General features: G+C 34.9%; 1 pseudogene; it reads left to right on the top strand.

Annotated features, from left to right (window-relative positions):
• The first annotated feature begins 8,958 nt into the window (after window positions 1–8,958).
• On the top strand, window positions 8,959–10,080 carry LOC103224563 (alcohol dehydrogenase class-3 pseudogene; annotated as a pseudogene).
• The last annotated feature ends 14,442 nt before the right edge of the window (window positions 10,081–24,522 follow it).

The raw sequence follows: 24,522 nt of genomic DNA, 5'->3' as shown, positions 1-24,522 counted from the left end.
CATCTTTTAACCTGCCCATGTTGTATTCAGACAAAAGAGAAATGCAAAAAATAGATTAGTGATGTACAGCATTAAGCCAATGTCAGAAATATGATTTCACCAGGGAATTAAACATTCATAATATTTCCTCTTTATCTCTCTAAAAACAAGCATACTTAAAATTTCACATTGCAATATTTCGTGTTTATTTTTGTAATAGACCCTTAATAGAAACAAATGTGATACACAAGCATACATTTCTAGGAGATAATTTTGGAAACTGGAATAGCTTAGTACAATAAACGTTTTTAGAATAAATGAATAATTGAATATAACTAGGTTAGACATCAGTAACAGAAATTCTATATTTAATACCTTAGAGGCCATGACAACTTTTAAAGATCTTTTAAATTTAATTTAATTCAATCCAGAAATTGGTACCTTCCTGTTTGGAGCCATAGTAATGAGTGATTCTGTAAAAGAGCCGTTGTTGCCAGAGGAACTCCTATCAGCTATAGGAATATTCATATGATCCAAGTGAGAATTTTGCAGCTAATGAAAGCAATGGGTTCAAAAAGAACTACAGAAGGCAGGCAAATATGGCAAGAAAGGCAGTATTGATAGTCAAATGGCAGTGCTAGAATAATAATAATTTAAGGATATTAGCAATGACATTTGTGTAATTGTGGTCTGGCACGATCCCTCGAATTTAGAATGATCTTGGTTAGGATAAAAGCCAAGTAAACTATTTCAACTTATTTGTAAGTTGCATTTATAATATTGGTATGAAATCCATCTGCAGTTGGTATTAAACACATTCAATGCTGTGTTAGATTCATATTCTGAAAGCTAAGCATTGGCTGAAAAGAAGTGACTGGGAAAATGGTAGGTTTGGAGAAGCATTGGAAGCATAACTATAGTAGCTGTGGTATTGGGAAAAGTAAGCAAGATGTGCAACAGAAGACCTGGAATGGAGTTCCAAATTCAAACACTACTAATTGATGTCCTTTGAAAGTCTTTATCCTTTATAAATTTATCTTTATTAAATTGGGATGAAAATGTTAACACCTAACTCAGGCTGTGAAACTATCTGTCAGAAAATATATGTGAAAGTTCTATGTAGTGGTTAAAGTACATAGAATTATTAGTATACTTCATCAATTTATGTGAAAGACTGACACAGATCAGATTAATGGATATCTTCTTCCCTTGTACGTTATCTTTTTTTTTTTTTTTTTTTTGAGACAGAGTCTTGCTCTGTTGCCCAGGCTGCAGTGCAGTGGCGCGATCCTGACTCACTGCAACCTCCACCTCCTGGGTTCAAGCAATTCTCCTCCCTTAGGCTCCCTAGTAGCTGGGATTACAGGCATGCGCCACCAAGTCAGGCTAATTTTGTATTGTTAGTAGAAACGGGGTTTCTCCATGTTGGTTAGACTGATCTCAAACTTCCAACTTCAGGTGATCCATCTGCCTCAGCCTCCCAAAGTGCTGGGATTACAGACGTGAGCCACCGCGCCTGGCCGATCTGTTTCTTTTCAATGAATGGCAAATGACCAAGTATTCTATAGGCTGATAGGCTTTGGAAAGGCCTTCTTTGCAAAAACTCCTATAGTTCATTAACTTGTTGTTTTATGTCAAACAAACTCCCACTTTTCTTCCCACCTTTGGAGGACAGAGCTCAGTTGCAAATATCCCCAGTTGAAGTAACTTTTTAATGGCACACGAAGGTAAAAGTGACTAATGACAGATTAATCTCTGAGATAAGATTTGATAGCAACGGGTTAACTAGTCAAAAAAGCCCTACAACTTTGATATCCAAGGTGCAGAGTACCTTGACAGAGGTGCAGCATTTAAAAAGGCATGAATGAGAGTGCCACAAAAATATGGAGTCACTTTAAGTAGAGTTCACCCTGTGGTCAAACGATGTAACAGATTCTTTGGCAGATCAAAGAGAAAATCTAGTTTCCTCAGATAAAGGAGCTTAAACAGTTGAGGAAACAAAAATGGGACCTCAAAATACTTTAGTCAAAGCAGAAAACATGTGAACTAAATGACTGAAAAACTATTCCTGGGGGTGGAAAGTTTAAAAAAGTCACTTTTGAGTCCAGATGAGCAAAGGCCAACGGAGAAACTGAAGAGTAAACACACCATGGTTAAGAGGGAAACTTTTGCAACTGAGTGATGCTGGTGTCAAGAGTATGTTTAAAATTACCTTAGAGATCAAGGGTAGAAATTCTGTCTGGGCTAGTGGAGTCAGGAGAAAATCTCAGTGTGTAAGAGGAGAGATCAAAGTTAAAACCTCAAAGCTTCCCGGAAAACCACAGACAAACTAGTATGTTTCTAATGCACCCTGAATGTGCATTTCGAGAGGCAACACAGAAGTTGAGGGTATTTTGTGGATATTCATTAGAAAATAATAATTATTTTAAATTATTATATTACTTATAATTTTTATATATTTACATAATATAATAAGGAGAAAACAAAACCAAGATATAAAGTGTTATATATTTAGGTGGGTTCAATAGATACTATACATAGTTGTATTTTCATACTTTGATCCAATTCATACACAAAATTTAATATCTTTAAAGTGAGATAAAATTTAAGCAACTTAAATTTTAGATAATGCCAAAATTAGATTTAGATGCAAGGGATTATTTTGAATATGTTTTCACTAAATATGTAGCAGTGAATATGCATGTGAAGATATATGCTCCACTATTTAGCAGTAAATTAAGAGAAATGTGACCTTTTTCTTCAGTTGTGAAGTTCAGATCTTCCTTTTCTCATACATGAGCACATTTCTAAGTTCTTTTATGGCAAAAATATCTGGAATATTTATTTTTTTAGTATTGATTTTTAAATCTCAACTCTGCCACAATAGCAAATGTACTTGCACAGAAGAACCAAGTGCTAATATTTGAGACCTTCATAGAAATAGGATCTCATGGAATTGATTAACATTATGGTTAACCGTGTATCACTTTTTTGTTTACATCACTAAAATGCTGACTATCCCAATAATAACGCTAAAAATAGCATTAATATATTGATAATAGTTACAATTTATTTCAAATAAACAGAAAAATTGGTGCATAAAACTGAGGAAGATCATATTAATTTGTTGTCACTATGATAACTCTGCCACATATAAAGACACCATAGATGTTTCTAGAAAATTGACACACTGTTTAGTATTGCAGGCTTAACACTGCAATCATTACTGAGATCACGTTCAATGACTTGTTGTAACATATATACAACCATTAAGCTGACTTCAAATAAAAGGACACATTTCTAGTATAATGAATATTCTGCTCGCCCCAGTATTATTATTCTGGATGTTTCTCTCACGCAGGATCTTTATAGAGTCTTCAGCTCACATGATCTCTGCAACACTTGTTTCTTTGATTACTTTCTATTACTAAAATCATCTCTTCAATTTAGCCTCTAGTCTACAACTGACTCCTGAAATCTTTCTACCTCTCTGATTATCTTAGTGTTTAACCCTAATGGGCTTTCCTCTACCTCTGCCTATCCTTTCAATGTTGGTATTCCCCTGAATGCACCCTTTCAAATTTTGTGTTCTGTACATTCTTCTTGGTAGAACTTAGCTTCTGTCATAGCTGCAGCTACCATTTGTAAACTGATGGCTTCTAAAACTTTAAACTCAACCCTCTTCTCTTAAATTAAAAAATTACACTTCCAACATTTCTTACAAACCATTACTATTCAGTCTGTATCCCAAGGAATGATTCCAGCCGACAAATGTTCCTGGAATTTGGCTTTTACTGTCTAATTACATAATTGCTGTCCTAGGCCGTCTCTCATATGCCCCCATATGTCTTGCCTAGTCTTTTAAAAATGGCCTCCTACATAATTTTACAGTGACAACTGTTTCCCCAGACTTTAGCAAAGGTTACTTTAGGTAGATCACACATTGAACCCTGTAATTTCTCTCCTAAAAGACCTTTCATGTGATTTGGTGTGTCCGTGAGATAGAGTTCAAAGACTCTGATGCATATCAGGCAAAATCCTCTAAAATCCAGGCTTTCCAAGCTCACTCAGTCCAAATTCTCCATTCCTCTATAACCAGTGGTCTCCAGATTCACTGACCTTCTTAAACTCCTTTTCTTATCACGCTCATTCACTGCTACATGCTTTTTACCTGTAGCTCTATTGGCCTTGAATGTTCTTTCTGTTTCCTATCTGGTAAATGCCTACTTACTCTTTTAACTTGTCCACTTTGTGAAAACATATTAAACTCAAGAGAATGTGTTGTTTCCTTCTCTTTTTTTCTATGTTATTATTTTCTCTTTTGAAGCATTTTTATCATAGTATTATAATGATCTATTCACAGGCATCTTATCCATTAGAAAGTGTTGTAGTCATGTTTGCATCTTCCATTGCCTAGCACTTAATGGTTCTCTGGAGTTTCACCGTTAGTAAGTAACTAAGCTGAGATTTGACTCCCAGTCTTCTAAGTCAATATCCAGACCCATTCCCATTAAACTGGATTGCCACCCTGTCTCAGGGTTCTCTCTTCCTTTTGGGCCTGTATTCTTAGTTACCCAGCATTTTTCACTCTGGCTGTGCTTGCTACTTTGTCAAAACAAACTTGAATTCTAATCTATCAGGATTATACTCAGTGGTTTCATTGCCATTGTGATATTTTGGAAAAGGCAAAGATGTCACAATAATTTAAATCATTCATACGTAAGCATCCAGATATAATTCACACCCTGTATTTCTGGTTACAACGCATGTGAATAGGTATTTTATGCATTTTCTTTATCTATATAATTGGTCATTTTGACAAGTCTGCAAGGTGCAGACAGATTTCTTCTCCTGTATATGTATTTTCATCCATGATACATGACCGATTGCTTTCATTTAGGAACTGGAAAATGTTGGGATTGTTAGCAGCTGAAGAAGAAACACTTAGGGATGAATGAAAGGGATAAAAATGAAGGGAGAGTAGCATGTTGCCTATACTTTATCTGGCCTCTTTAACTGAGTTTGAGTAATATTGGATTAAGATTAGAATACAGTGAAAATTTTGGTTTGGTTTTTAAATGTAGACTTATTTATAGAATATGTTATAACTATCACAGGTTGGGAAATATTTGAGTGAAATTTACTTATATCATATCCTATCATTACTAAACAGTTTTGAGGTAAAGTAGGTTTTAGCCATATATGCCTTTATACACAAAGGGAAATATTGTCTGGGCCCACAGAAGAAATTTGTAGCAACTGGGAAGCTACACAGTGCCTGAGACATATTGACCTCTGCCAGGCTCAAAAGCGTGTGACACAGCAGTGCAGAATACAAACACCTTACAAAGACATGCAATATATACAGATAGGTATATGAAGACATATTGAATGAACTTTTGTATTTTAATAACACTGTGCATTTTTTCACCTAAAAGATGGTATTCAGATCAAATAAATATGTAACAAACTGACTTATTTAGTTTCTCAGAGTTTCAAGGTTTTTATATTTAAAATGAGAGAATAGGGCTATAAGATCTAAGTATCCTGGTTTGAAATTCTATTACTCTATGAGAAAAAAATCTCGACAATTACTAAGACAATGGAGCAAACATAAACATATATTTGTCCTTTGGAAACCTTTGTGACATTTGAGAATTCCAGCAAGGATTGTGTGTCTTGTTAGGCTTGCGATTACAAGAAGTGCAAATACTTTTAGATTTGTTTTGGTATGACATACCGTACCTTTCTTTTACCAGTGTTGACTATCCACTGAAGTCTGGACTCTCAAATTCTTCAACATTCAAATTCACTGCCTGAGGAAAAACACATGGGTAGAGCAGAGAATGAGACTACAGCATTTAATTATTAAATCAATACGTGTGCCTGACTTGCAGAAGCTAGGTACAGTTTAAATCTGGTTACAAGAAGTCAATCATCCATTCTCCAAAATTCTGAAAGCGTGCAATCATACCTTTTGCATTTGAAGGCATTTGAAAGTACAACAGTCTAGTGTATAACGAATTAACTAACTAGAAAGGAAAACATTACATTTGCATTGGGCACATGATATGACCTTTTTCTTTTGAACTTTTCAAACAGTATTGTAGTATGACAGGCATCTTCCTTTTACTTAGTCACAGAGAGTTCTCACAGATCCTACATAAACTCACAGAGGATGGGAGAAGGAAGTTAAGTTTTTTCTTGCTCTTCAGTCTGTAAAACAGCTGTATTTGATTCTTCTTTGTTTTGCTCTAAGACTGTGATGATTTCGTTGTGAGATTTTTTAGACACCAACAACAGTTTTAAATAAATATATTGTTTTAATGTGAGCTTAAATTATGTGAGGCATGATTCTGCGTGCTGTACATGCATTACCTCATTTAATATTCACAGAAATCCTAAGAAGGATGTATGATTATGACACTTATTTTACAGCTGTGGAGAAACTGTCAATATAATTTTCTAATGTCTCCTGTCTTATAAGTATTGTTAGACATCAAATCCAAAACTTTTACAGATCTCAAAGCCCACTCTCACAATCATCCATCATGGAGGCTCAGTGCTCTCTTCTATGCATCCATCCACACATATCTTGGTCTCTTCTAGTGCATGGATAAATGGGAGGAGAACTTAATTTTCAACTGTAGCTATAGAAGAAGAAAGAAGTGTTTCTCATGCCATATTAAGGTCAGTTCAATAAAACTAGTATTAGTTAATTTGCTAAGATATTTTATTTCCCTTAAGCATCAAAATCACCTTTTACATGTATCTAGCAGAATGTTCTGACTATATTTTCTTCCACTTTCATGGGTTCAAGTGTGAAAAGTATGCAAGAAAGCTGCAGCTGGGCTTAAAACTCTCATTTTATATGTGAGGTTCTTTTGATCCTCCAGTGAAAGGCCACAGAAGGAGCAAGCATGAATTTCTTTATTTTGAGAAAAATTCAATCCCCACTTGCTCACTAGATTTGAAAATCTAGATTTGAAAAATCCAGTTAAATTCCCATATAGGGTAGTAATATTTTCAGTAATGTTCATGTAGATTATCTCTTTCTTTGAGTTGAATAGAAACTGCTCTCTGATATGGGCAAAATATGTATCAAACCATATAACCGGTCAGAAATGAAGGAAAAATATGTCATTATAAGGATATCATTCTCTTTACAGCAAATAAAGGTAGAGAGGTTGATGACATAATGCAGACAAGAAATTGCACTTATATTCTGAGTGGCTTTCTCAGATAATCTCTGGAGGCTTTTTAAGAATTAAAACTTCTTAATAGCAACAGCAAACTTCAGCTACTTTGGTTTAGATTTTAAAACAGAAGTTGATTTAGCATTTTAGATCTCTACTGGAAATTGCTTCTACATTCATGAAAGGTGTTGTTAGAGGCAGGCATACCATATGACCAACAGCTGCTGATTCAGGCAAAGATTTTTACAGTTTGCAGGAAGTCACAAAGATGCTTCCATAACAACTGCAGGAATTGACCAACCCAATCTGTGAGAGGTGGAGACGGGAATTTAAATACATGGTTATTAGTGTAGAGAGCGGTTTGCACAAGTGTCTTGGAACTGTCCTTATCTATTCTTTTCATTGTTATTGCTACTATTTTTGTAGAGCCCCAAGTGTAAGTGTCCAGAGTACCTCAAAGGTGATGTGAAACACCATGAAACAAGACACCTCTTGCAAATTCAACCTTGTGGTTATGATTTCAAGTATCACATCTGTTCTAACTAGCTCATAAGTAGATATGGAGCTTTATGTAATAAAATACCATAGGAGTTAGTTGCATTATTCTCAGTCTCACTAAAAATAACTGTACTTGACGGTTTGAGTAGTTTTGTGAACACTGAATATTTTTAGGAGAACATGAAAATTAGAAGAGGCTTTCTAAATATTTCTTAGTAAAATTTACTTAACAAACAATAAGGAAAAAAGACACTTAGACAAAGATAGAATAAATAAATAAATAGCTTGATATTCACATTTGGATGAAGCAATTCTCTCACATTGATAGAAAGAATAAAAGCATAAATGTGGAGCATCTTAGGTGTTGGAATACTCAATTTTAATACTTAGAATTCTCTATACTTATGAGGTGGGGCGGAAGAGAAGAAGGAGGAGGAGGAGAAGGGGAAGAAGAGGAGGAGGAGGGAAGAGGAAGAGCAAAGAAAATTATGGAAGTAAAGAATTGATGTCAGTAAGAATTAGACAGAGAAATTTTACATTAACTTACCTTATGGGAGATGGAAACAGAACAATAATATTTAGTATATAAAATGTTATTTAAGCCTAATAATTTATAAAATAACTAATTAGACTATAATCACACTGAGGAGAGGGGCCCTAGAGATCTGCCAGCATAAAGTTCATCACAAAAGAGGTAAAATTAGTGACTACCTAATGCTTGTCAAGTAACATGGGGATAATAATTTGCTGCTTAAATCCCTGCAAATCTAGTTATCTTTAGACTAAGCTTAAAGTTTCATGGTAAAGAATATTTTCAACAAACGGTGCTTGCACAACTGGACATCTGCATTCAAGAGGATGAAATTGTACACTTACCTCACACTATATACAAAAATGAACTCAAAATCAATCAAAGACCTAACTATAAGACCAGAAACTATAAAACTCTTAGAAGGAAACAGGTATTCTTCATGACCTTGGATTAGGCAATGGTTTCTTAAATGTGACACCAAGAGCAGAAGTAATATAAGAAATAGAATAGGTAAATTAGACTTCATCAAAATTCAAATCTTTTGTGTTTGTAAGATACCATAAAGGAGGTAAAAAGGCAACCTACAGAATGGGAGAAAAATTTTGCTAGTAAAATATTGGATATTTTTGCCTAGAATATATGAAGAATATTTATAACTCAATTATTTAAAAAAGACAGATAATATAATTTTTAAAAGTAGAAAGCATCTGAATAGACATTTCTCCAAAAAATATATACAAATGAATAGAACCCATGGACATGGTGAACCAGGTTATCAAGTGCAAGGTTGCAGTTGCCTGGGAGGCTGGAAAGCCTCTTTCCATAGAGTAGATAGCGGTGGCACTCCCAAAGGCTCATGAAGTTCAAATCAAGATTGTTGCCACTGTGGTTTGCCACACTGACACCTATATTCTGAGCAGAGCTGATTCTGAGGGTTGTTTTCCAGTGATCTCGGGACATGAAGGTGCTGGAATTGTGCAAAGTGCTGGCGAGGGAGTTACTAAGCTGAAGGCGGGTGACACTGTCATCTCACTTTATATCCCACAGTGTGGAGAATGCAAATTTTGTCTAAATCCTAAAACTAACCTTTTCCAGAAGATAAGAGTCACACAAGGGAAAGGATTAATGCCAGATGGTGCCAGCAGATTTACTTGCAAAGGAAAGACAATTTTACATTACATGGGAACCAGAACATTTTCTGAATACACAGTTGTGGTTGATAATCTCTGTTGCTAAAATAGATCCTTTTGCACCTTTGGATAAAGTTGGCCTCCTAGGTTGTGGCATTTCCACTGGTTATGGTCCTGCTGTAAACTGGTTCTGTTTGTACCATCTTTGGCCTGGGAGGAGTTGGATTGGGAGTTACCATGGGCTGCAAAGTGACTGGTGCATCGCAGATCATTGGTGTGGACATCAATAAAGATACATTTGCAAGGGCCAAAGAACTTGGAGCCACTGAACGTATTAGCCCTCAGGATTTTAGTAAACCAACCCAGGAAGTGCTCATTGAGATTATGAGCACTGATGGAGGAGTGGACTATTCCTTTGAATGTACTGGTAATGTGAAGATCATGAGAGCAGCACTTGAGGCATATCACCAGGGCTGGGGCATCAGTGTGGTGGTTGGAGTAGCTGCTTCAGGTGAAGAAATTGCCACTCATCCACTCCAGCTGGTAACAGGTCACACACGGAAAGGCATTGCCTTTGGAGGACAGAAGAGTATAGAAAGTGTCCCAAAGTTGGGTGTCTGAATATATGTCCAAAAAGATAAGAGCTGATGAATTTATGACTCACAATCTCTCTTTTGATGAAATTAACAAAGCCTTTGAACTCATGCATTCTGGAAAGAGCATTCGAACTGTTGTCAAGATTTAATTCCAAAGAGAAAAATAATGTTCATTTTGTCATGATCTGATGGGAGCAGCCTAACAGGCAGGGAGAAGCTTCTCCAAGCTCACAGCCTCGCAGACCTTCAGCAACTACTCCAGAGAAAAGTGTGATGTGTGTGATTCATGAATTTCTGTAATCAAGGACAAGGATAATTTAATCATGAACCTGTTTTCTGGACCATCCTCCACATAAATAATTGCTAACTCATTAAGGAATATTTTAACATAATAAAAGTAATTTCTACCAAATAAAAAAAAAAAAAGATATACAAATGGCCAATACACACACAAAAATGTGTCCAGGCTGGGCACGGTGGCTCATGCTTGTACTCCCAGCACTTTGGGAGGCCTAGGTGGCGGATCACCAGAGGTCGGGAGTTTGAGACCTGCCTTACCAACATGGAGTAACTCCACTTCTACTGAAAATACAAAATTAACCAGGCATGGTGGTGCATGCCTGTAATCCCAGATACTTGGGAGACTGAGTCAGGAGAATCGCTTGAACCTGGGAGGCAGAGATTGCAGTAAGCTGAGATTGTTCCATTGCACTCCAGCCTGGGCAACAAGAGCAAAACTCTATCTCAAATAAATAAATAAATACAATTTTAAAAAGTGTCCAGTGTCATTAGCCATTAGGGAAATGCAAATCAAAACCACAACCAGATACTATTTCACATTCATGAGATTGACTAAAATTAAAAAGACAGATAATAACAAGTGTTGGTTAAGATGCGGAGAAACTCTCTTCCTCATATTGCTGGTGGGAATGCAAAAAGGTGCAGCCACTTTGCAAAACTATCTAGAAATTCGTCCTAAGGTTAACATTTGAGTTAACATAGAGTTAACATTTGACCCAGCAATTCTACCTCTAGATATATACCTAAGAGGAATGAAAATATATGTCCACATGAAAACTTGGACATAAATGCATATGGTGTCATTATTCATAATAGCAAAAAAGGGGTAAATTCCCAGATATCCATCAATTTATGAATGAATAAACACAATGTCACATATCCACACAATGGAATAGTATCTGGCAATAAAAAGGTAGTATTGATACTTGCTACAACATGGATGAATCTCAAAACTTTGTACTAAGTGAAAGAAGCTATCACAAAAGACCATATATTATTGCATTTATAAGAAATGTCCAGAAGAGCCAAATCTATAGAAACAGAAAGTAGATTAGTGCTTGCCTGATACTGGGGAGAAACAGAGTAACTGTTAAAGGACATGAAGTTCCTTTTTGGGATGATGACAATCACCCCAAATATTTTAAATTGACTTTGGTGATGTTTATACAACTCTGTAAATATACTAAAAACCATTGAATTGAATACTTTAAATTGTGAACTCTATGGTATATGAATTATGTCTCAATTGTGCTATTTTAAAATAAAACAACGTAAATGTGTTTCAGATATTTCAATGACAGTCTGAATAGTTTCTTTTCCATGAGGAAAGAAAAACTAGATGCAAAGTATGAAGAGATTATCAAAAGATACCATCCTAAAAATAGAAATGTCATGACAACTGAATTGCTCTAGGGAAAGTTTGCAATTTTTTCAAAAAGTAACATCATCTAACATATTAATTTATTCTCCTTATTATGATATATACAAAGGCAATAAAAATGTTTTATGACATTTATCTGTCTTAGCTAGGGTTTCATAAATTTTTCATTAACTATAAATAGGGCTGGCCAAATTGTTCAGAAGATGCAAAAAAGAATCTATCACCACTTGTAGAAAAAGTTCAAATGTAATGGTCTTCTGACTGGATCATAGAAATCATTTTAACATGCAATATGCATCACATTGGGAAACTTGGTGGAATTTAGGGGTCAAAACAAAACAAACAAATGAAAAAGTTAGAAGAGCATGACAACAAGAACAAAGAAAATGATATAAATTGGAAGAGGCTGTAAGAAACACAGAGGGGATAATTATAAAAGTTATATAGCACCACCCACTAGACCAAAAAAAGAAAAGAAAAACCAAAAGGAAAAAAAAAAAAAAAAGTCTAGTTGCTACTGGCAAGCTATGAAACAATGAAGAAACATATTTTCCAACATACTCATATGCATGAAAGACAATAACACTATCCCATCTGTGATCTGTTATGTCATATTGCAATGTCGTAGTTATTCTGGGTTTGGAGAGAGCTCCCTCAACAGATATACCTACAACCTGCCCCACAACACATTCTCCTGAGGTAGAAGAAGTACATTAGAGCTCAAACGACATTCTTTTTCATATACAGCCATATACTGGAAAAGAAACAACAGATTGAAGTAAGTAGAAATGGAGATGTTAGTAGGTGATAAAGACCACAAAAATCACAAATTAACATTTATATAATCATAAAGCATAACATAATGTAATCGGTTATAATATATTGATTGTACCTGACAACTGGGGACACTTTTACAGTTTTCAAAACGTTTCCAATTCCCTCATTAGATTCACTCTCACCTAAAAAGCAAAGCTGAGCATTTTACAAATAACGCAAAAAAGGCTTTAGAGAGTTCAATTATGCTTCTGATACTGGAGTGGGCGTACCCATGTATGAGGAATGATGCCAGTGGGAAATGCAATGCCATATGAGGAAAACGGAAAGATGAAGGATTTTCTTAGAGCTTTATTTCTGCATCAATACAAATAGAATCTTTTCTGGTTCAAGGGGTGTGCGTGTGTGTGTGTGTTTGTGTGTGTTTATTATATCACACAATATAATTTATTGTTTAATAACAAATACATATGTATCACAATTTCAACTATTTTATACATATATATATATATATATTCCAACATATACATGTATTTCTCCAATTCCATCATTAGCTCCCAAGTCAAAGCAGCATGGTCTCCTAAAGCAGAGCCTCCTTAATCTCTTTCCTTCACTCTTGCTGCCTCCCATTTCAGTCTCTTTCCCATGTAGCAGGCAGAGTGATGTTCAACTTGTGAGTTAAATGAACACACATCTCTGTTCAATATCATCCAATATCTTCCTATCTAACTCAGAGTCAAATCCAAAGTTCTTAAAATGACCTGAAGTTTTATACCATATGGATCTCTGATAATGTTGTGACCTCAGCTCCTATCCCTCAGTCCTCTCCAACCTCCAATTATGATCCTTATATATATCCTGAATGTTCCCACCTTGGTACTTTGTCACCATTCCCTCTACCAAAAATACTCTTTCCCCTCATATCTACGTGGTTCTTTACCTCACTTTATCTGAAATGCTTTCCCTGAGCCCCCTATCTAAATACTAGACAGACAAAAACAATTCTTTAATTTGTTTTATTTATATGACTTAGAACTATCTGAAACTATCATTTATCTATATCTTATCCGTGTCTGTCTCCACTGCTAGAAATAAGCTTCATGTGGGCAGGCCTTTGATCTCTTTTGCTCACTGCTTTATCCTCAAAGCTTAAAATTATTCTTGAAACAAACTGGCATTAAATACATTTTTATTAAATGAATGAATGACAAGCAATAATAACAATACAAAACGATAGGAATTATATCTCTTATTCTGCTTTTCACAACAACACTCATTGGTAGAAATATTCAATCTCATTTTTACAGCCAAACAAATTCAGGCTCAGAAAAGTTAGGTTGTACACCTAACAACTCAGAGCTCTATAGCTCAATTTTTACTTAGATTTGAATCTGATATCACTGACACCTGTTTGCAAGTCATTTCTTTAAGCCCTGAGGTTCCTTGGAGGTTCCCTGTGGGTTGTTGTCATCCTTAAGCAAAGGACTAGCTGTGAGGTTTCAGGTTCCATGGCCACCATTTCAATCAAGTGTCTGATTCTTCTTTAAGATATGAAGGCTTCATATAAGATTTCACTTAAAGTATTTTTTTAAAGTATTGTTTCCAAGACCTATAGAAAGAAGTCATGTTGTATATGGTGTTACATAGTGTGTGGTACAAAAATACATATAAATGAGTGATTTACTAGGTAATTGGCATGTTTATTTGGCACCTCCAATGAGGAAAAGAGTAAACTTTTTCTTCTTTGTTTTTCTTCCCCTCCAGTGAGTGTTCGTTGTGTAAAACACTGCACTTGGTGCTATGGAATATGCAGAGTTGAATAAAACACGCTCTCTTGAGTACTTACACACAAACTAGAAATGTAAAATAAATTATTAGATATTGCATTTACATTTTGTGATATATCTCAGAAGAATTTAACTTGAAATCAGGATATGGAAATCTTAACTTCCTAGAGCACAATCTGAAAGTCAGAAAATTTAAGATTTTCAGAACGAAAATATCTGATATATAATCAGCGCATGAGAGTTCATATTTATACCTGGAAGAGGCTCTCATTCTGTCTCTTAGGGTCTGCTGATCGACACCTCACACACACTTGAAACATGTTTCTATCTTTTCTTCCTCCATTCTTTCCTTTATTTCTTTTCCTTTTTCTAAGATTTTAGCATAATGGAAGCAATTAAAAGTGGGGAGAAGACAGCTAAATTAAGCTCCTACACATGAGTGGAATATAAGCGCTGATAACCTGGTAATGAGAAAGCTGGGGGAAAAAAAAAAAAAAAAAACTTTGACCAATGAGTATCGATACCATCACAATATACAGGAAAATATGTTCACATCTCTCTTTGCAGATAGAGAGTTAATAGTTAATAACATGTTTTACTAAGTGTTAGAATTTAAATGAGAAATCTCAATATTTGACAAATATCTTCACAAGACAACTTTTTTTGACAAATATAGATAAGTGAGATGTCATAGTTTTGTGGGCATGTAGGAGTGTGTATAGTCCACTAATAAATTGCATCCTTCGATGAGCTATTTCAAATGAATAAAACAGTTTATTATACATAGCTGTAACGTATAACACTACATTATAATTCTTTCATGCATGATTTTATTACTTTTACTTTCATGTTTACCAGGTAACGTTGTAAAATAATGGTCTTGTTAAGATAATGAATGTTGAATTACAGTGGAAATCCAATTGAATTACTTGTGACATTCACATTAATGCTAAATGAGTTCACTGTGATTAATGCTGTTAAATAGATACTAGAGGAATTAATATTGATTAGACAATTATTTTAAAGTGTTACTGTTTATTGCAATTTATACCAACTTCTTTTTTGAGTAAACCTTCCTTTATTGATGGCATCTAGTGCAAACTGTGCAATCATCTGAGGAGCCTGGATGATGGGCACACAGTTTTGTGTTGTGTTGTGTTGTGTGTTGTTTGTTGCATTTGAAATGGCAAAATGTGAAACTTTCTTTTGCTCTGACCTCTTTGGTGATGGCCTACCTATGCTCCCTAAACATCCCAATTTTTTTTTTTTAACAAGTTCTGAATCACTGCCTGTAACTTTTCCCAGATTCGGTGTGCCCCTGAATTGTATGTGTGAGAAGACCTACCTGTTCTTTAAGACCAAATGGGTTCAGTCGCCCATTTGGCACCTTTGTAAACCACCCAGTTAAACTTAGTTACTGTATCGTACTTTATAAGTGCTAGAACACTTGCATATCATTTGAGGTTTAGGATATGATACGCTAACATTGATGTTCACATTTTAATATATACTTACATAAATATATCACACATAAATATTTTCAGCAATAGGTGTTTTTACAGAACATGGTTTACTTTTATGGCAATTGTTAAACAACTTATACTTATATCACATAGGCACATTCAGATCAGTTCCCAAAGAAGGTAGAAAACACTTATTTCTGTTCTTGTCATGTATCTGTGAGACTGTCTTGTGGGAACGGAGAGAATGAGAATCAATTTAAGCTCCACCTTTCTGATCTTTGGACAGAAAATTGTGAGGATCAAATGTATATCTGAACCACAGGATCTTTTGTGAAAATATGTAATAAATAATCTTGTCAGGTAGTTACACAAGAATTGTGCAGATCTTTTGAAAATAAATTAAATAAATTAATGAGAATACAACTATGAAAGCTAATTTTTTTTTTTTTTTTTTTTTTTTTGAGACAGACTCTTGCTCTGTCACCTAGGCTGGAGTGCAATTGCATGACCTCGTCACACTGCAACCTCTGCTTCCTGAGTTCAAGAGATTCATCTGCCTCAGCCTCCTGAGTAGCTGGGGTTACAGGCATCTGCCACCATGCCCGGCTATATATTTTTTTTTTTTGGTATTTTTAGTAGAGACGGGGTTTCTCCATGTTGTCCAAGCTGGTCTCAAACGCCTGACCTCATGATCCACCTGCCTCAGCCTCCCAAAGTGCTGGGATTACAGGTGTGGGCCACCGCACCCAGCCACTAAAATATTTTTATGCAGAAACAGCTCATTATATGTGTCAGCTGAAAATTCTCCTCTTAATAAAACTTGTGAGCAAATTTTCTCCATCAGATTCTGATACCAGGGAAGGGTTTCCTGAATTGTATAAGGAGAGCATTGAGGGAGGCTTACCTTCTGTAGTCTACCAGTCAGAGTTCAAAAACGATTTTATGTATATACATACACACACACACACACACACATATAGACACATACAAATAACACAAAAACACATAGCATATATATGTGAACACATATATAAACATATATGCATATTTACAGATACTATATATTTTTTAGGAATTATCTCATGTGGTTGTGAAATTTGTAGGGTAGGCTAGCAGGCAGGAGTTGACACTTTAGGGTTGAAGCAGAATTTTTTCTCAGGGAAATCTCAGGGTTTTTTCTTAAGGCCTTCAATTGATTGGATAAGGCCCCTACGTACCATCAAAGGGTAATCTCCTTTACTAAAGGTGAACTGATTGTCGATTTTTGCCATATCTATAACATATCTAAACAACAACATCCAAATTAGTGTGTGATTGAATGGGCACTGTAGCCTAGGTAAGTAGGCAGATAAAACTAACCATCACACCTGAAAGGGCAGTATATCTGAATGGTATAGAAGTCTCTTATTTTCTTTTTTCTTTCTTCTTTCTTTCTCTCTTCTCTCTTTCTCTTTCCTCTTTCTCCTTTCTCTCTTTTCTCTCTTCTCTCTCTTCTCTCTCCTTCCTTCCTTCCTTCCTACCTTCCTTCCTTCTTTCTTCTTTCTCCTTCCTTCCTTCCTTCCTTCCTTCCTTCCTTCCTTTCCTCTTTCTATCTCCTTCCTTTCTTCCTTCTTTCCTTCCTTCCTTTCCTCTTTCTATCTCCTTCCTTCCTTCCTTCTTCCTTCCTTCCTTCCTTCTTCCTCCTTCCCTTCCTTCCTTCCTTCCTTCCTTCCTTCCTTCCTTCCTTCCTTTCTTTCCTCTTTCTATCTCCTTCCTTCCTTCCTTCTTTCCTTCCTTCCTTTCCTCTTTCTATCTCCTTCCTTCCTTCTTCCTTCCTCCCTCCCTCCCTCCCTCCTTTCCTTCCTTCCTTCCTTCCTTCCTTCCTTCCTTCCTTCCTTCCTTCCTTCCTTCCTCTCTTCCTCCCTTCCTCCCTTCCTCCCTGCCTTTTCTTTATTTTTATTTTATTTTTCTTAACTTTATGATTATCAGGGTTTTTTTCTGTTTTAACATTTTTAAATTTTTCATTTTTAACATCTTTTTATAGAAGTTAAGGTATTGATTTTGGTAACTTGGCTTTTGCCAATCAGGATACTTATTCTTAGCAACAGATATGTATATTTTTCAAGATAATTATTTGTCTGTCTTAGCAACTATTTTTTCACTTTGATCAACGGTGCCTTGATTTTTCTGCCATAAATAGTGTGTCATTCATTTCAAATATTGTAAAGAAAAGACAAGTTACTGTTTAACTTCTTTATCTCATTAACATCACAACAAGTACTGGTAATAATGGTAGATATGTATAATAATCAAATGATGAATAATCTATATAAGAAACAGATAAGAGATACTCTGATGTGACGAACATGAGAATAATTCTGGATGCCTAAGATAATTAAAGCCAACAATTAATTGGTATCTTTATAGTCATATTTGGGGATTTAGGATCTTTCTTATAAATGTTTGAAAGCCAGAGAACTTTGCTTACCAAAATATATTCTCAGGAAAAGCTGTAGACTGATTTACATTTTTCTTTGATTTTCTTTTTCTCCAGGCTTTAATAGATTTACTGAAATTAACTATGTTTCCCAACATCACAGAGTTGGTCTAGAAAATTCTGAAATATTCTTACTGTTCTCAAAGGAAAAAATGCAATCACTCACTCAAATGCTTGTGTCCATGTATAATTCCTCAATTTAACTCCAAGAATTGTTTAGTGAATTTCCATAGATCCCATGGTTTATTGCATTTTTCTAGCCAGGAGTATATTTAAACTGAAAGTAATCTGTCTTGGTGCCACAACAGAAAACTGTTATTTCCCTTGTCTTTGCACGATCATGATGCAGTGAATAAAAAGATTTTTAAAAAAGAGAGAACTATAAACGGCAAAACCCAAAAGGGAATGCCTTCAGGCCTTACACCATAATAGGAACTTCTATAGAAAGAAGCCATTCAAAGATTATGCTCAATTTCGATAAAAATAACTAGCACTGGGAAGTGGAAAAATTTGTAATGCATCTCTAAGATTTGGATTATGTCATAAGCAAAGGTTATAAAATATATAAAATCAGTATCAGTCTAGTCCACAAGAGAATAATATTTACAACTTTTTAAAAAAGAATAAACTGAAGAACATTGAAGCAAGCCTGCTTCCTTTGAAAGCAGGATTCTTATCTCCAAAGCATAACTGCTTTTTTTTACAAATCTTATAATATCTTCCACGGCACATGTGCAATAGCTGATTTTAAAAGATACATAGCATTATGTGACTGAGTATCTTTGGGAAAAATCCAGCTCTTAAAGTTAAAATATATTTTGAGACTTATCAGGAGATATTTATGGCATATCTTGTTAGAGGGGGAAATTATCATTGCTTCCATTAGTGATTAGTACACCAAAAGTTAAACCTTTTATGACTTAAAGAATTCATTCTGTTATCATTAGCTTATTATTATTTCATCCTCTTCCTTTAGTATTATCAGTACACTGACTACTTTCATTTCATCAACTTAATGCACCAGATGCTAGTGCAATATTTCCCCTCATTATTGCATAAATTAGAACGTTTCCTCAAACATCTTGGTAAGTGAGTGAGTCAAAAAGAAAGTTTCTCTCATTTTCTGACTAGTTCTTTCTTCAAGAATAGGTGGATGAAGATTTGCACCATTTGTTTATTATTATTAATTATTACTATTTTGCTAAGTAGGCAAAGTTGTGCTTTGCCAATAATGCATATAATATCACTATTACAAAAATTTTTTTTTTGGAGGGGGCATGGTACAGACTATTCTGCTCCCTTTCCTATAAAAAAGTTGTCTCTGCCATGATGTGCCTCAAGACTTCTTGCACGTCTATAGTCGACTGTATTCTTTAGACAAAATAAGCTTTCCATCCTCCTTGAAAATTCTTGTTCTGGAGTATTTGACTTCATTATTAATCATGTTTAGCCTTTTTAAATTTTATTATTGGTAATAAGTATCAGGAATGTGTTCAGGATAACAGGTAATATCACCCTCAAAACAACCATTGCATGAAATGGTGGTTTTGTCACCTGGTATGTTGTTAAGTCACCTTCTATGAGGATATTCTTGCTAATATTTCCAGTCCAATTCTTCTTTGGATAGAAGTAAAAAGTGGATTTTGTACACTTAGTTGTGTTTCTCACATAGTTTATAAACATGTGTAGGGATATTTAAAAAATAGAACCCAGTGTCTAAGAACCTACAGTTGTTGACTTGGATTACATACATTTTTATTTTTCAAGTAAAATAACTCTCATTAACACAGCTTATGAGGCCTATCATTAACTGACTCCTGCCTCTGCCTTCAGTCTCTGCTCCCACTTTCACCACTTCCCATCCACTACTCTGTGTTTTCCAGTCACACAGACTCACTTGCAGTTCCTGAAGTCTCCAGGCTCTCTCTGCATTCTGGTCTGTGTATACACCATTCTTTCTGAATGTAACATGCCTTTCCCTCCTTCTTTGGCAGTTTAATTCCTCTTCATTCTTAGGTGTAAGCATAGAAGTAGCTTCCTTAGAAGAGTGTTCTTTGTCCTCTCAAATCTGGGTTAATTGAGTCACCTTGGTCTTTCCGGCCCCTTTTGTACCCACTTGGGTTATGGTACTAATCTCATTAAATTGGAACTGCCCGCGTGCCTTTATGGTTGGCCCCTCTATCCTTAGCACTTAGCACAGGGCCAAAGACATTGTAGGTAAGATGGGAAAGAATCATTGATTGAATGAATGAATAGTCTTTGCTTTGTAGTGGACTATAATGCTACACACATGAGCAGATAACGTCCTTTTGCTCTATTATTATAACAAAATACATTCTCATTTCCATCCACTTCTTAATTTGATGTGTTATCTAAAAGTATTTTGAAGCCATGGTTATGAGAGGTCACACCCTAGTCAATGCTGAGCGTTGATTAAAAAATACTCTTAATAAAATGTGTTCAGAAGCACATAGTAATATTTTTGGAAAGAATTTTCTTCTCCTCTTTTATCCAATTAATGAAGCATTTGTATCCATGGTGCCCCTGCTGTTAAGTGGTTAGCTTTCTTCTTTAGCTTTAATTAAGTGTCTTCAGTTAAAGAAGCCTTTAAAAATTTGTTTTTAATCACAAACAAGTGAAAAATGTCTAAATTCCTTCGAGGTGTCTAAGTTTTCCGATTATATTTAAACAAAACAGATAGTCGAAGCCTTGGCCCATTCTTTCTTGGACTTGGCCTCTTGAAATACTTCCTGAAATTTCTAGTCACCATTTACCAGGAAGTACCTGATTGTAAAAATAGAGGTTTCACATCTAAACATTTATTACATGAAAGGAAACTGCTACTCACATTGAACTTAGCTAAAATACTGTTAGCAGAAGTTAATCTGCAGAAGAAGCCCTTCTAATTAGATACTGAAAACAATCTACAAAGACGTTCACAAACTATTTCTGAGGGTAAATTGCTTTGTATTGCTCAGTTTTATATGTTTTGCCATACTCATAAGCATGCGGATTCTTTCTTCCAAGAAAAAAAATCTAATTGAATACTGTGGCATTGCTCTATTGCTTGCAAACTCTGAACTTTGTGATCCTTCGGTGGATGCAAAGCAATTCTTTATCAATGAATAGTACCAAGTATCAAGATAAACAAAATATTCTATGTATTCTGCATTCTAACACTATTCAGGTAGGATGAGAAGCTTGAACAGTACATTTTAAGATCACTAACAATTGTGTATGGTATTGACATGATAAATTAGTTGCTTAGGTTTTTTTTTAAGAAATAACACTTTGAAGTGAGACCATAACCAAGTTTTAGTTACATATTTCCCTTGACTGTACCCAATACACACTCAAATCATATAAAATTACACAACAAAACGCTTAAGATGAATTTGGCTGTACCTTCAGATGAAAATAAATGAAAGCTACCCAGATGTGGCTTCTAAATAGTCCATGTGTTCTTTGTTCTGGCAATGCCAATATCTTTCAGGAATTTATAATAGCGTATTCCTTAAGTTAAATACTTCAAGTTGTAAATCGTGAATCTAAAATTCATTATTCCACACTCAGATACATCTTTGCATCTTTTATAACTGATCTCTTCTGAGAAGTTCTTATGTATTTGATAAACCACGCACTTCGGTGGTTTATTTTATTTTATTTTATTTTATTCTATTTTTATAACTTTTTTTTCTCTGCTAATTGTCTTGAAACGATTTATTCTTGCTTTCTTGACTTTCTTACTACTCTCTTCTCATTAATGGCTCCAATTTTGGATTTTTGTTCTTTATCATCTTTAATCTTTTTAAAAATATGGTCCTGTGGATCACCCCTTGACTTCAATAACACTACTTTCTCTCGATTTTCTTATTTTACCTTACTGGCATTTCTTTGTTCATATTCTTCTGAATCGCAGGGATTCTCAGAGGTTTTATTCCACTTTCTTTTTTTGTCATGCCCTGATTCCATTTAGAATAGACCATCATTTAATCAAAACAAATGTAAGAAATAATGTAAGTTCACAGGGGCAAGTCTGAAAAGTGTTAAGCAGGTTTTCCTGGCCCCAACCACATTTCTGGACTCAGAATAGAACTGAGAAGTTCTATTTGGACTCAGAAGTCTCAATAGAGCATTACAGTGCTCATCAGAAGCTGATCCAGAGACTCTGCTACAAAGACCTGACTAAAGCAATGTGGCATTGAGGAAAACTAAGGACACATGCCATATTTGACACCAAGCTGAGAGCATTAACACTAATCTCAGATCCCATACTAGTATGTATGAGATTATGACAGGCTGCCAACAATACTCAAGACTAACGCAAAATTTAAACAGGGCTGAGTTTGCTGGCTGAAACTATAATAACATAGGGTCAGGATGATGTGAAAGCTTAGACTTCTGCAAATACACTCCATTTTGTCTATGACCTTTTAAGATTACTTTAATTATCTATTACCATGTAACAAATCACTAACTCTTAGCGATAAAACAAAATAGCTATTTTTATCTCTCACTTTCCTGTGGTTTGACTTGAATCAGCTGGGTGGTTATTCTGCTCTATGTGACTTCAGCTGGCACTACAATCATCTGCTGGGAAGCTCTACTAGATTGGGATGTCTTGTGACTAGTAGTTGGTGCTGGCACTCTGTGAGTAGCTCAGCTGGGTCTAACAGTAAGAGTGTGACAGTTCCCCTCCACATGTTCTTTGATGGAGTGAGGCCTTCTCATAGCATGGCAGCTGGTTTCCAGGAGAAAGTGTTTTAAGAGTGCCAATGCAGAATCTAGAGCTCTTCAGATGCAAGCTCGGAGTTACAAAATGTAATTTTTTTTTGCTTCATTCTCAGACTTCATTTCTCAATGGAAGAAGTGATAAGAAATTTATAGTCACCTTTAATCCACTATGTATACATAGCAGAGAATTCAATATCCTGGGACTATCATCTAAACATTTTATTTTTATATTTTCAGATTGGACTAAATTATATAATAAAAACACTTTGGGGGAGTCACATGATACTGATGAATTATTGAACAGATTGTAAATTAAAATCATGTTGCTTTAATATATATATGTGTGTGTGTGTGTGTACATCTGCTGCTTGTTATAAGTATGCTGTACTTCCTTCTTTATTTTTGAATGTATGCTGGATCTATAAGTTGTGCTTCTTTCCAAAAATCATTTGTGTTGAATTTTTGGCAAAGCTAATTATCACTGAGCTGACATTATCAAGTAAATGGTATGAATAATGTAAATTCACAGGGACAAGCCTGAATATATATGCATTAACTATAATATATGATATACATCAAATTTATTAGCTATCTTGTAAACGGTATTTTCTATCCTAATAGCTATAATTCTCAGAACACTGAAATATGAATAAGTTTTTCAAAGATATCTAAAAAGATAATGCAAAACAAAAATGAAATTTATGTATTTTAATTTTCAAGACTATTACTCTTTTGTTATCATTATTATATTACTATTATTTCTTCCTGCCTCATGGCTAATGTAATTATTTAATTAGTCATTTTAGACATTAAAGGGTATATAAATTTTAAATAACATGTAAAGTACATTTCTATGGAAAGTACACAAATTCTTAAAAGATAAGGAAGAAATTCACATTTCCATAGATCATTTTCTTGTTTTTAAAATTTCTTTTAAAAATATTTGTCTACATTTAGGGAGTACAAGGACAGTTTTGTTACATGGATATATTGCTTAGTGGTGAAGTCTGGGCTTTTAGTGGTGCCAGCAGCCAAACAGTGTAAATTGTATCCATTAGGTAATTTCTCATTCCTCAGCCCCCTCCCACCCTTGCATCCTTATGAGTCTCCAATGCCTATTATTCTACACTCTATGTCCAAGTTTACACATTATTTAACTCCCACTTGTAAGTGGGAACATGCAGTATTTGACTTCCTGTTTCTGAGTTATTTTACATAAGATAATGGCTTGCAGTTCCATCTAGGTTGCTGCAAAACACATGATTTTTTATGACTGAATACTATTCCATTGTATGTGATGTGTATATCTATCACATAAAATGTAGTAGTAGATAGATATATAGATATAGATATATACATTTTCTTTATCCAATCATCTGTTGTTGGACACTTAGGTTGATTTCATATCTTTGTTACTGTGAATAGTGCTGCTATTAACATATCAGTGCAGATATCTTTTTAATATAATTTATTTTCTTTAGGTTAGATACCCAGTAGCAGGGTTGCTGGATCAAATGGTAGATCTATTTTTTGAGAACTATCTTTCCTGTTTCCCACAGAGTATTACTAATTTACATCCCCACCAACAGTGTATAAGCATTACCTTTTCTCTACATCCTCACCACCATCCATTAGTTTTGACTTTTTAGCAATAGCCATTCTGACGGTGTAAGATG

Source organism: Chlorocebus sabaeus, chromosome 20 (genome assembly GCF_047675955.1).
Source record: "Chlorocebus sabaeus isolate Y175 chromosome 20, mChlSab1.0.hap1, whole genome shotgun sequence".
Lineage (NCBI taxonomy): Eukaryota > Metazoa > Chordata > Mammalia > Primates > Cercopithecidae > Chlorocebus > Chlorocebus sabaeus.
Note: the sequence above shows the minus strand (reverse complement) of the source record. Positions and strands in the feature narration are given on the sequence as shown.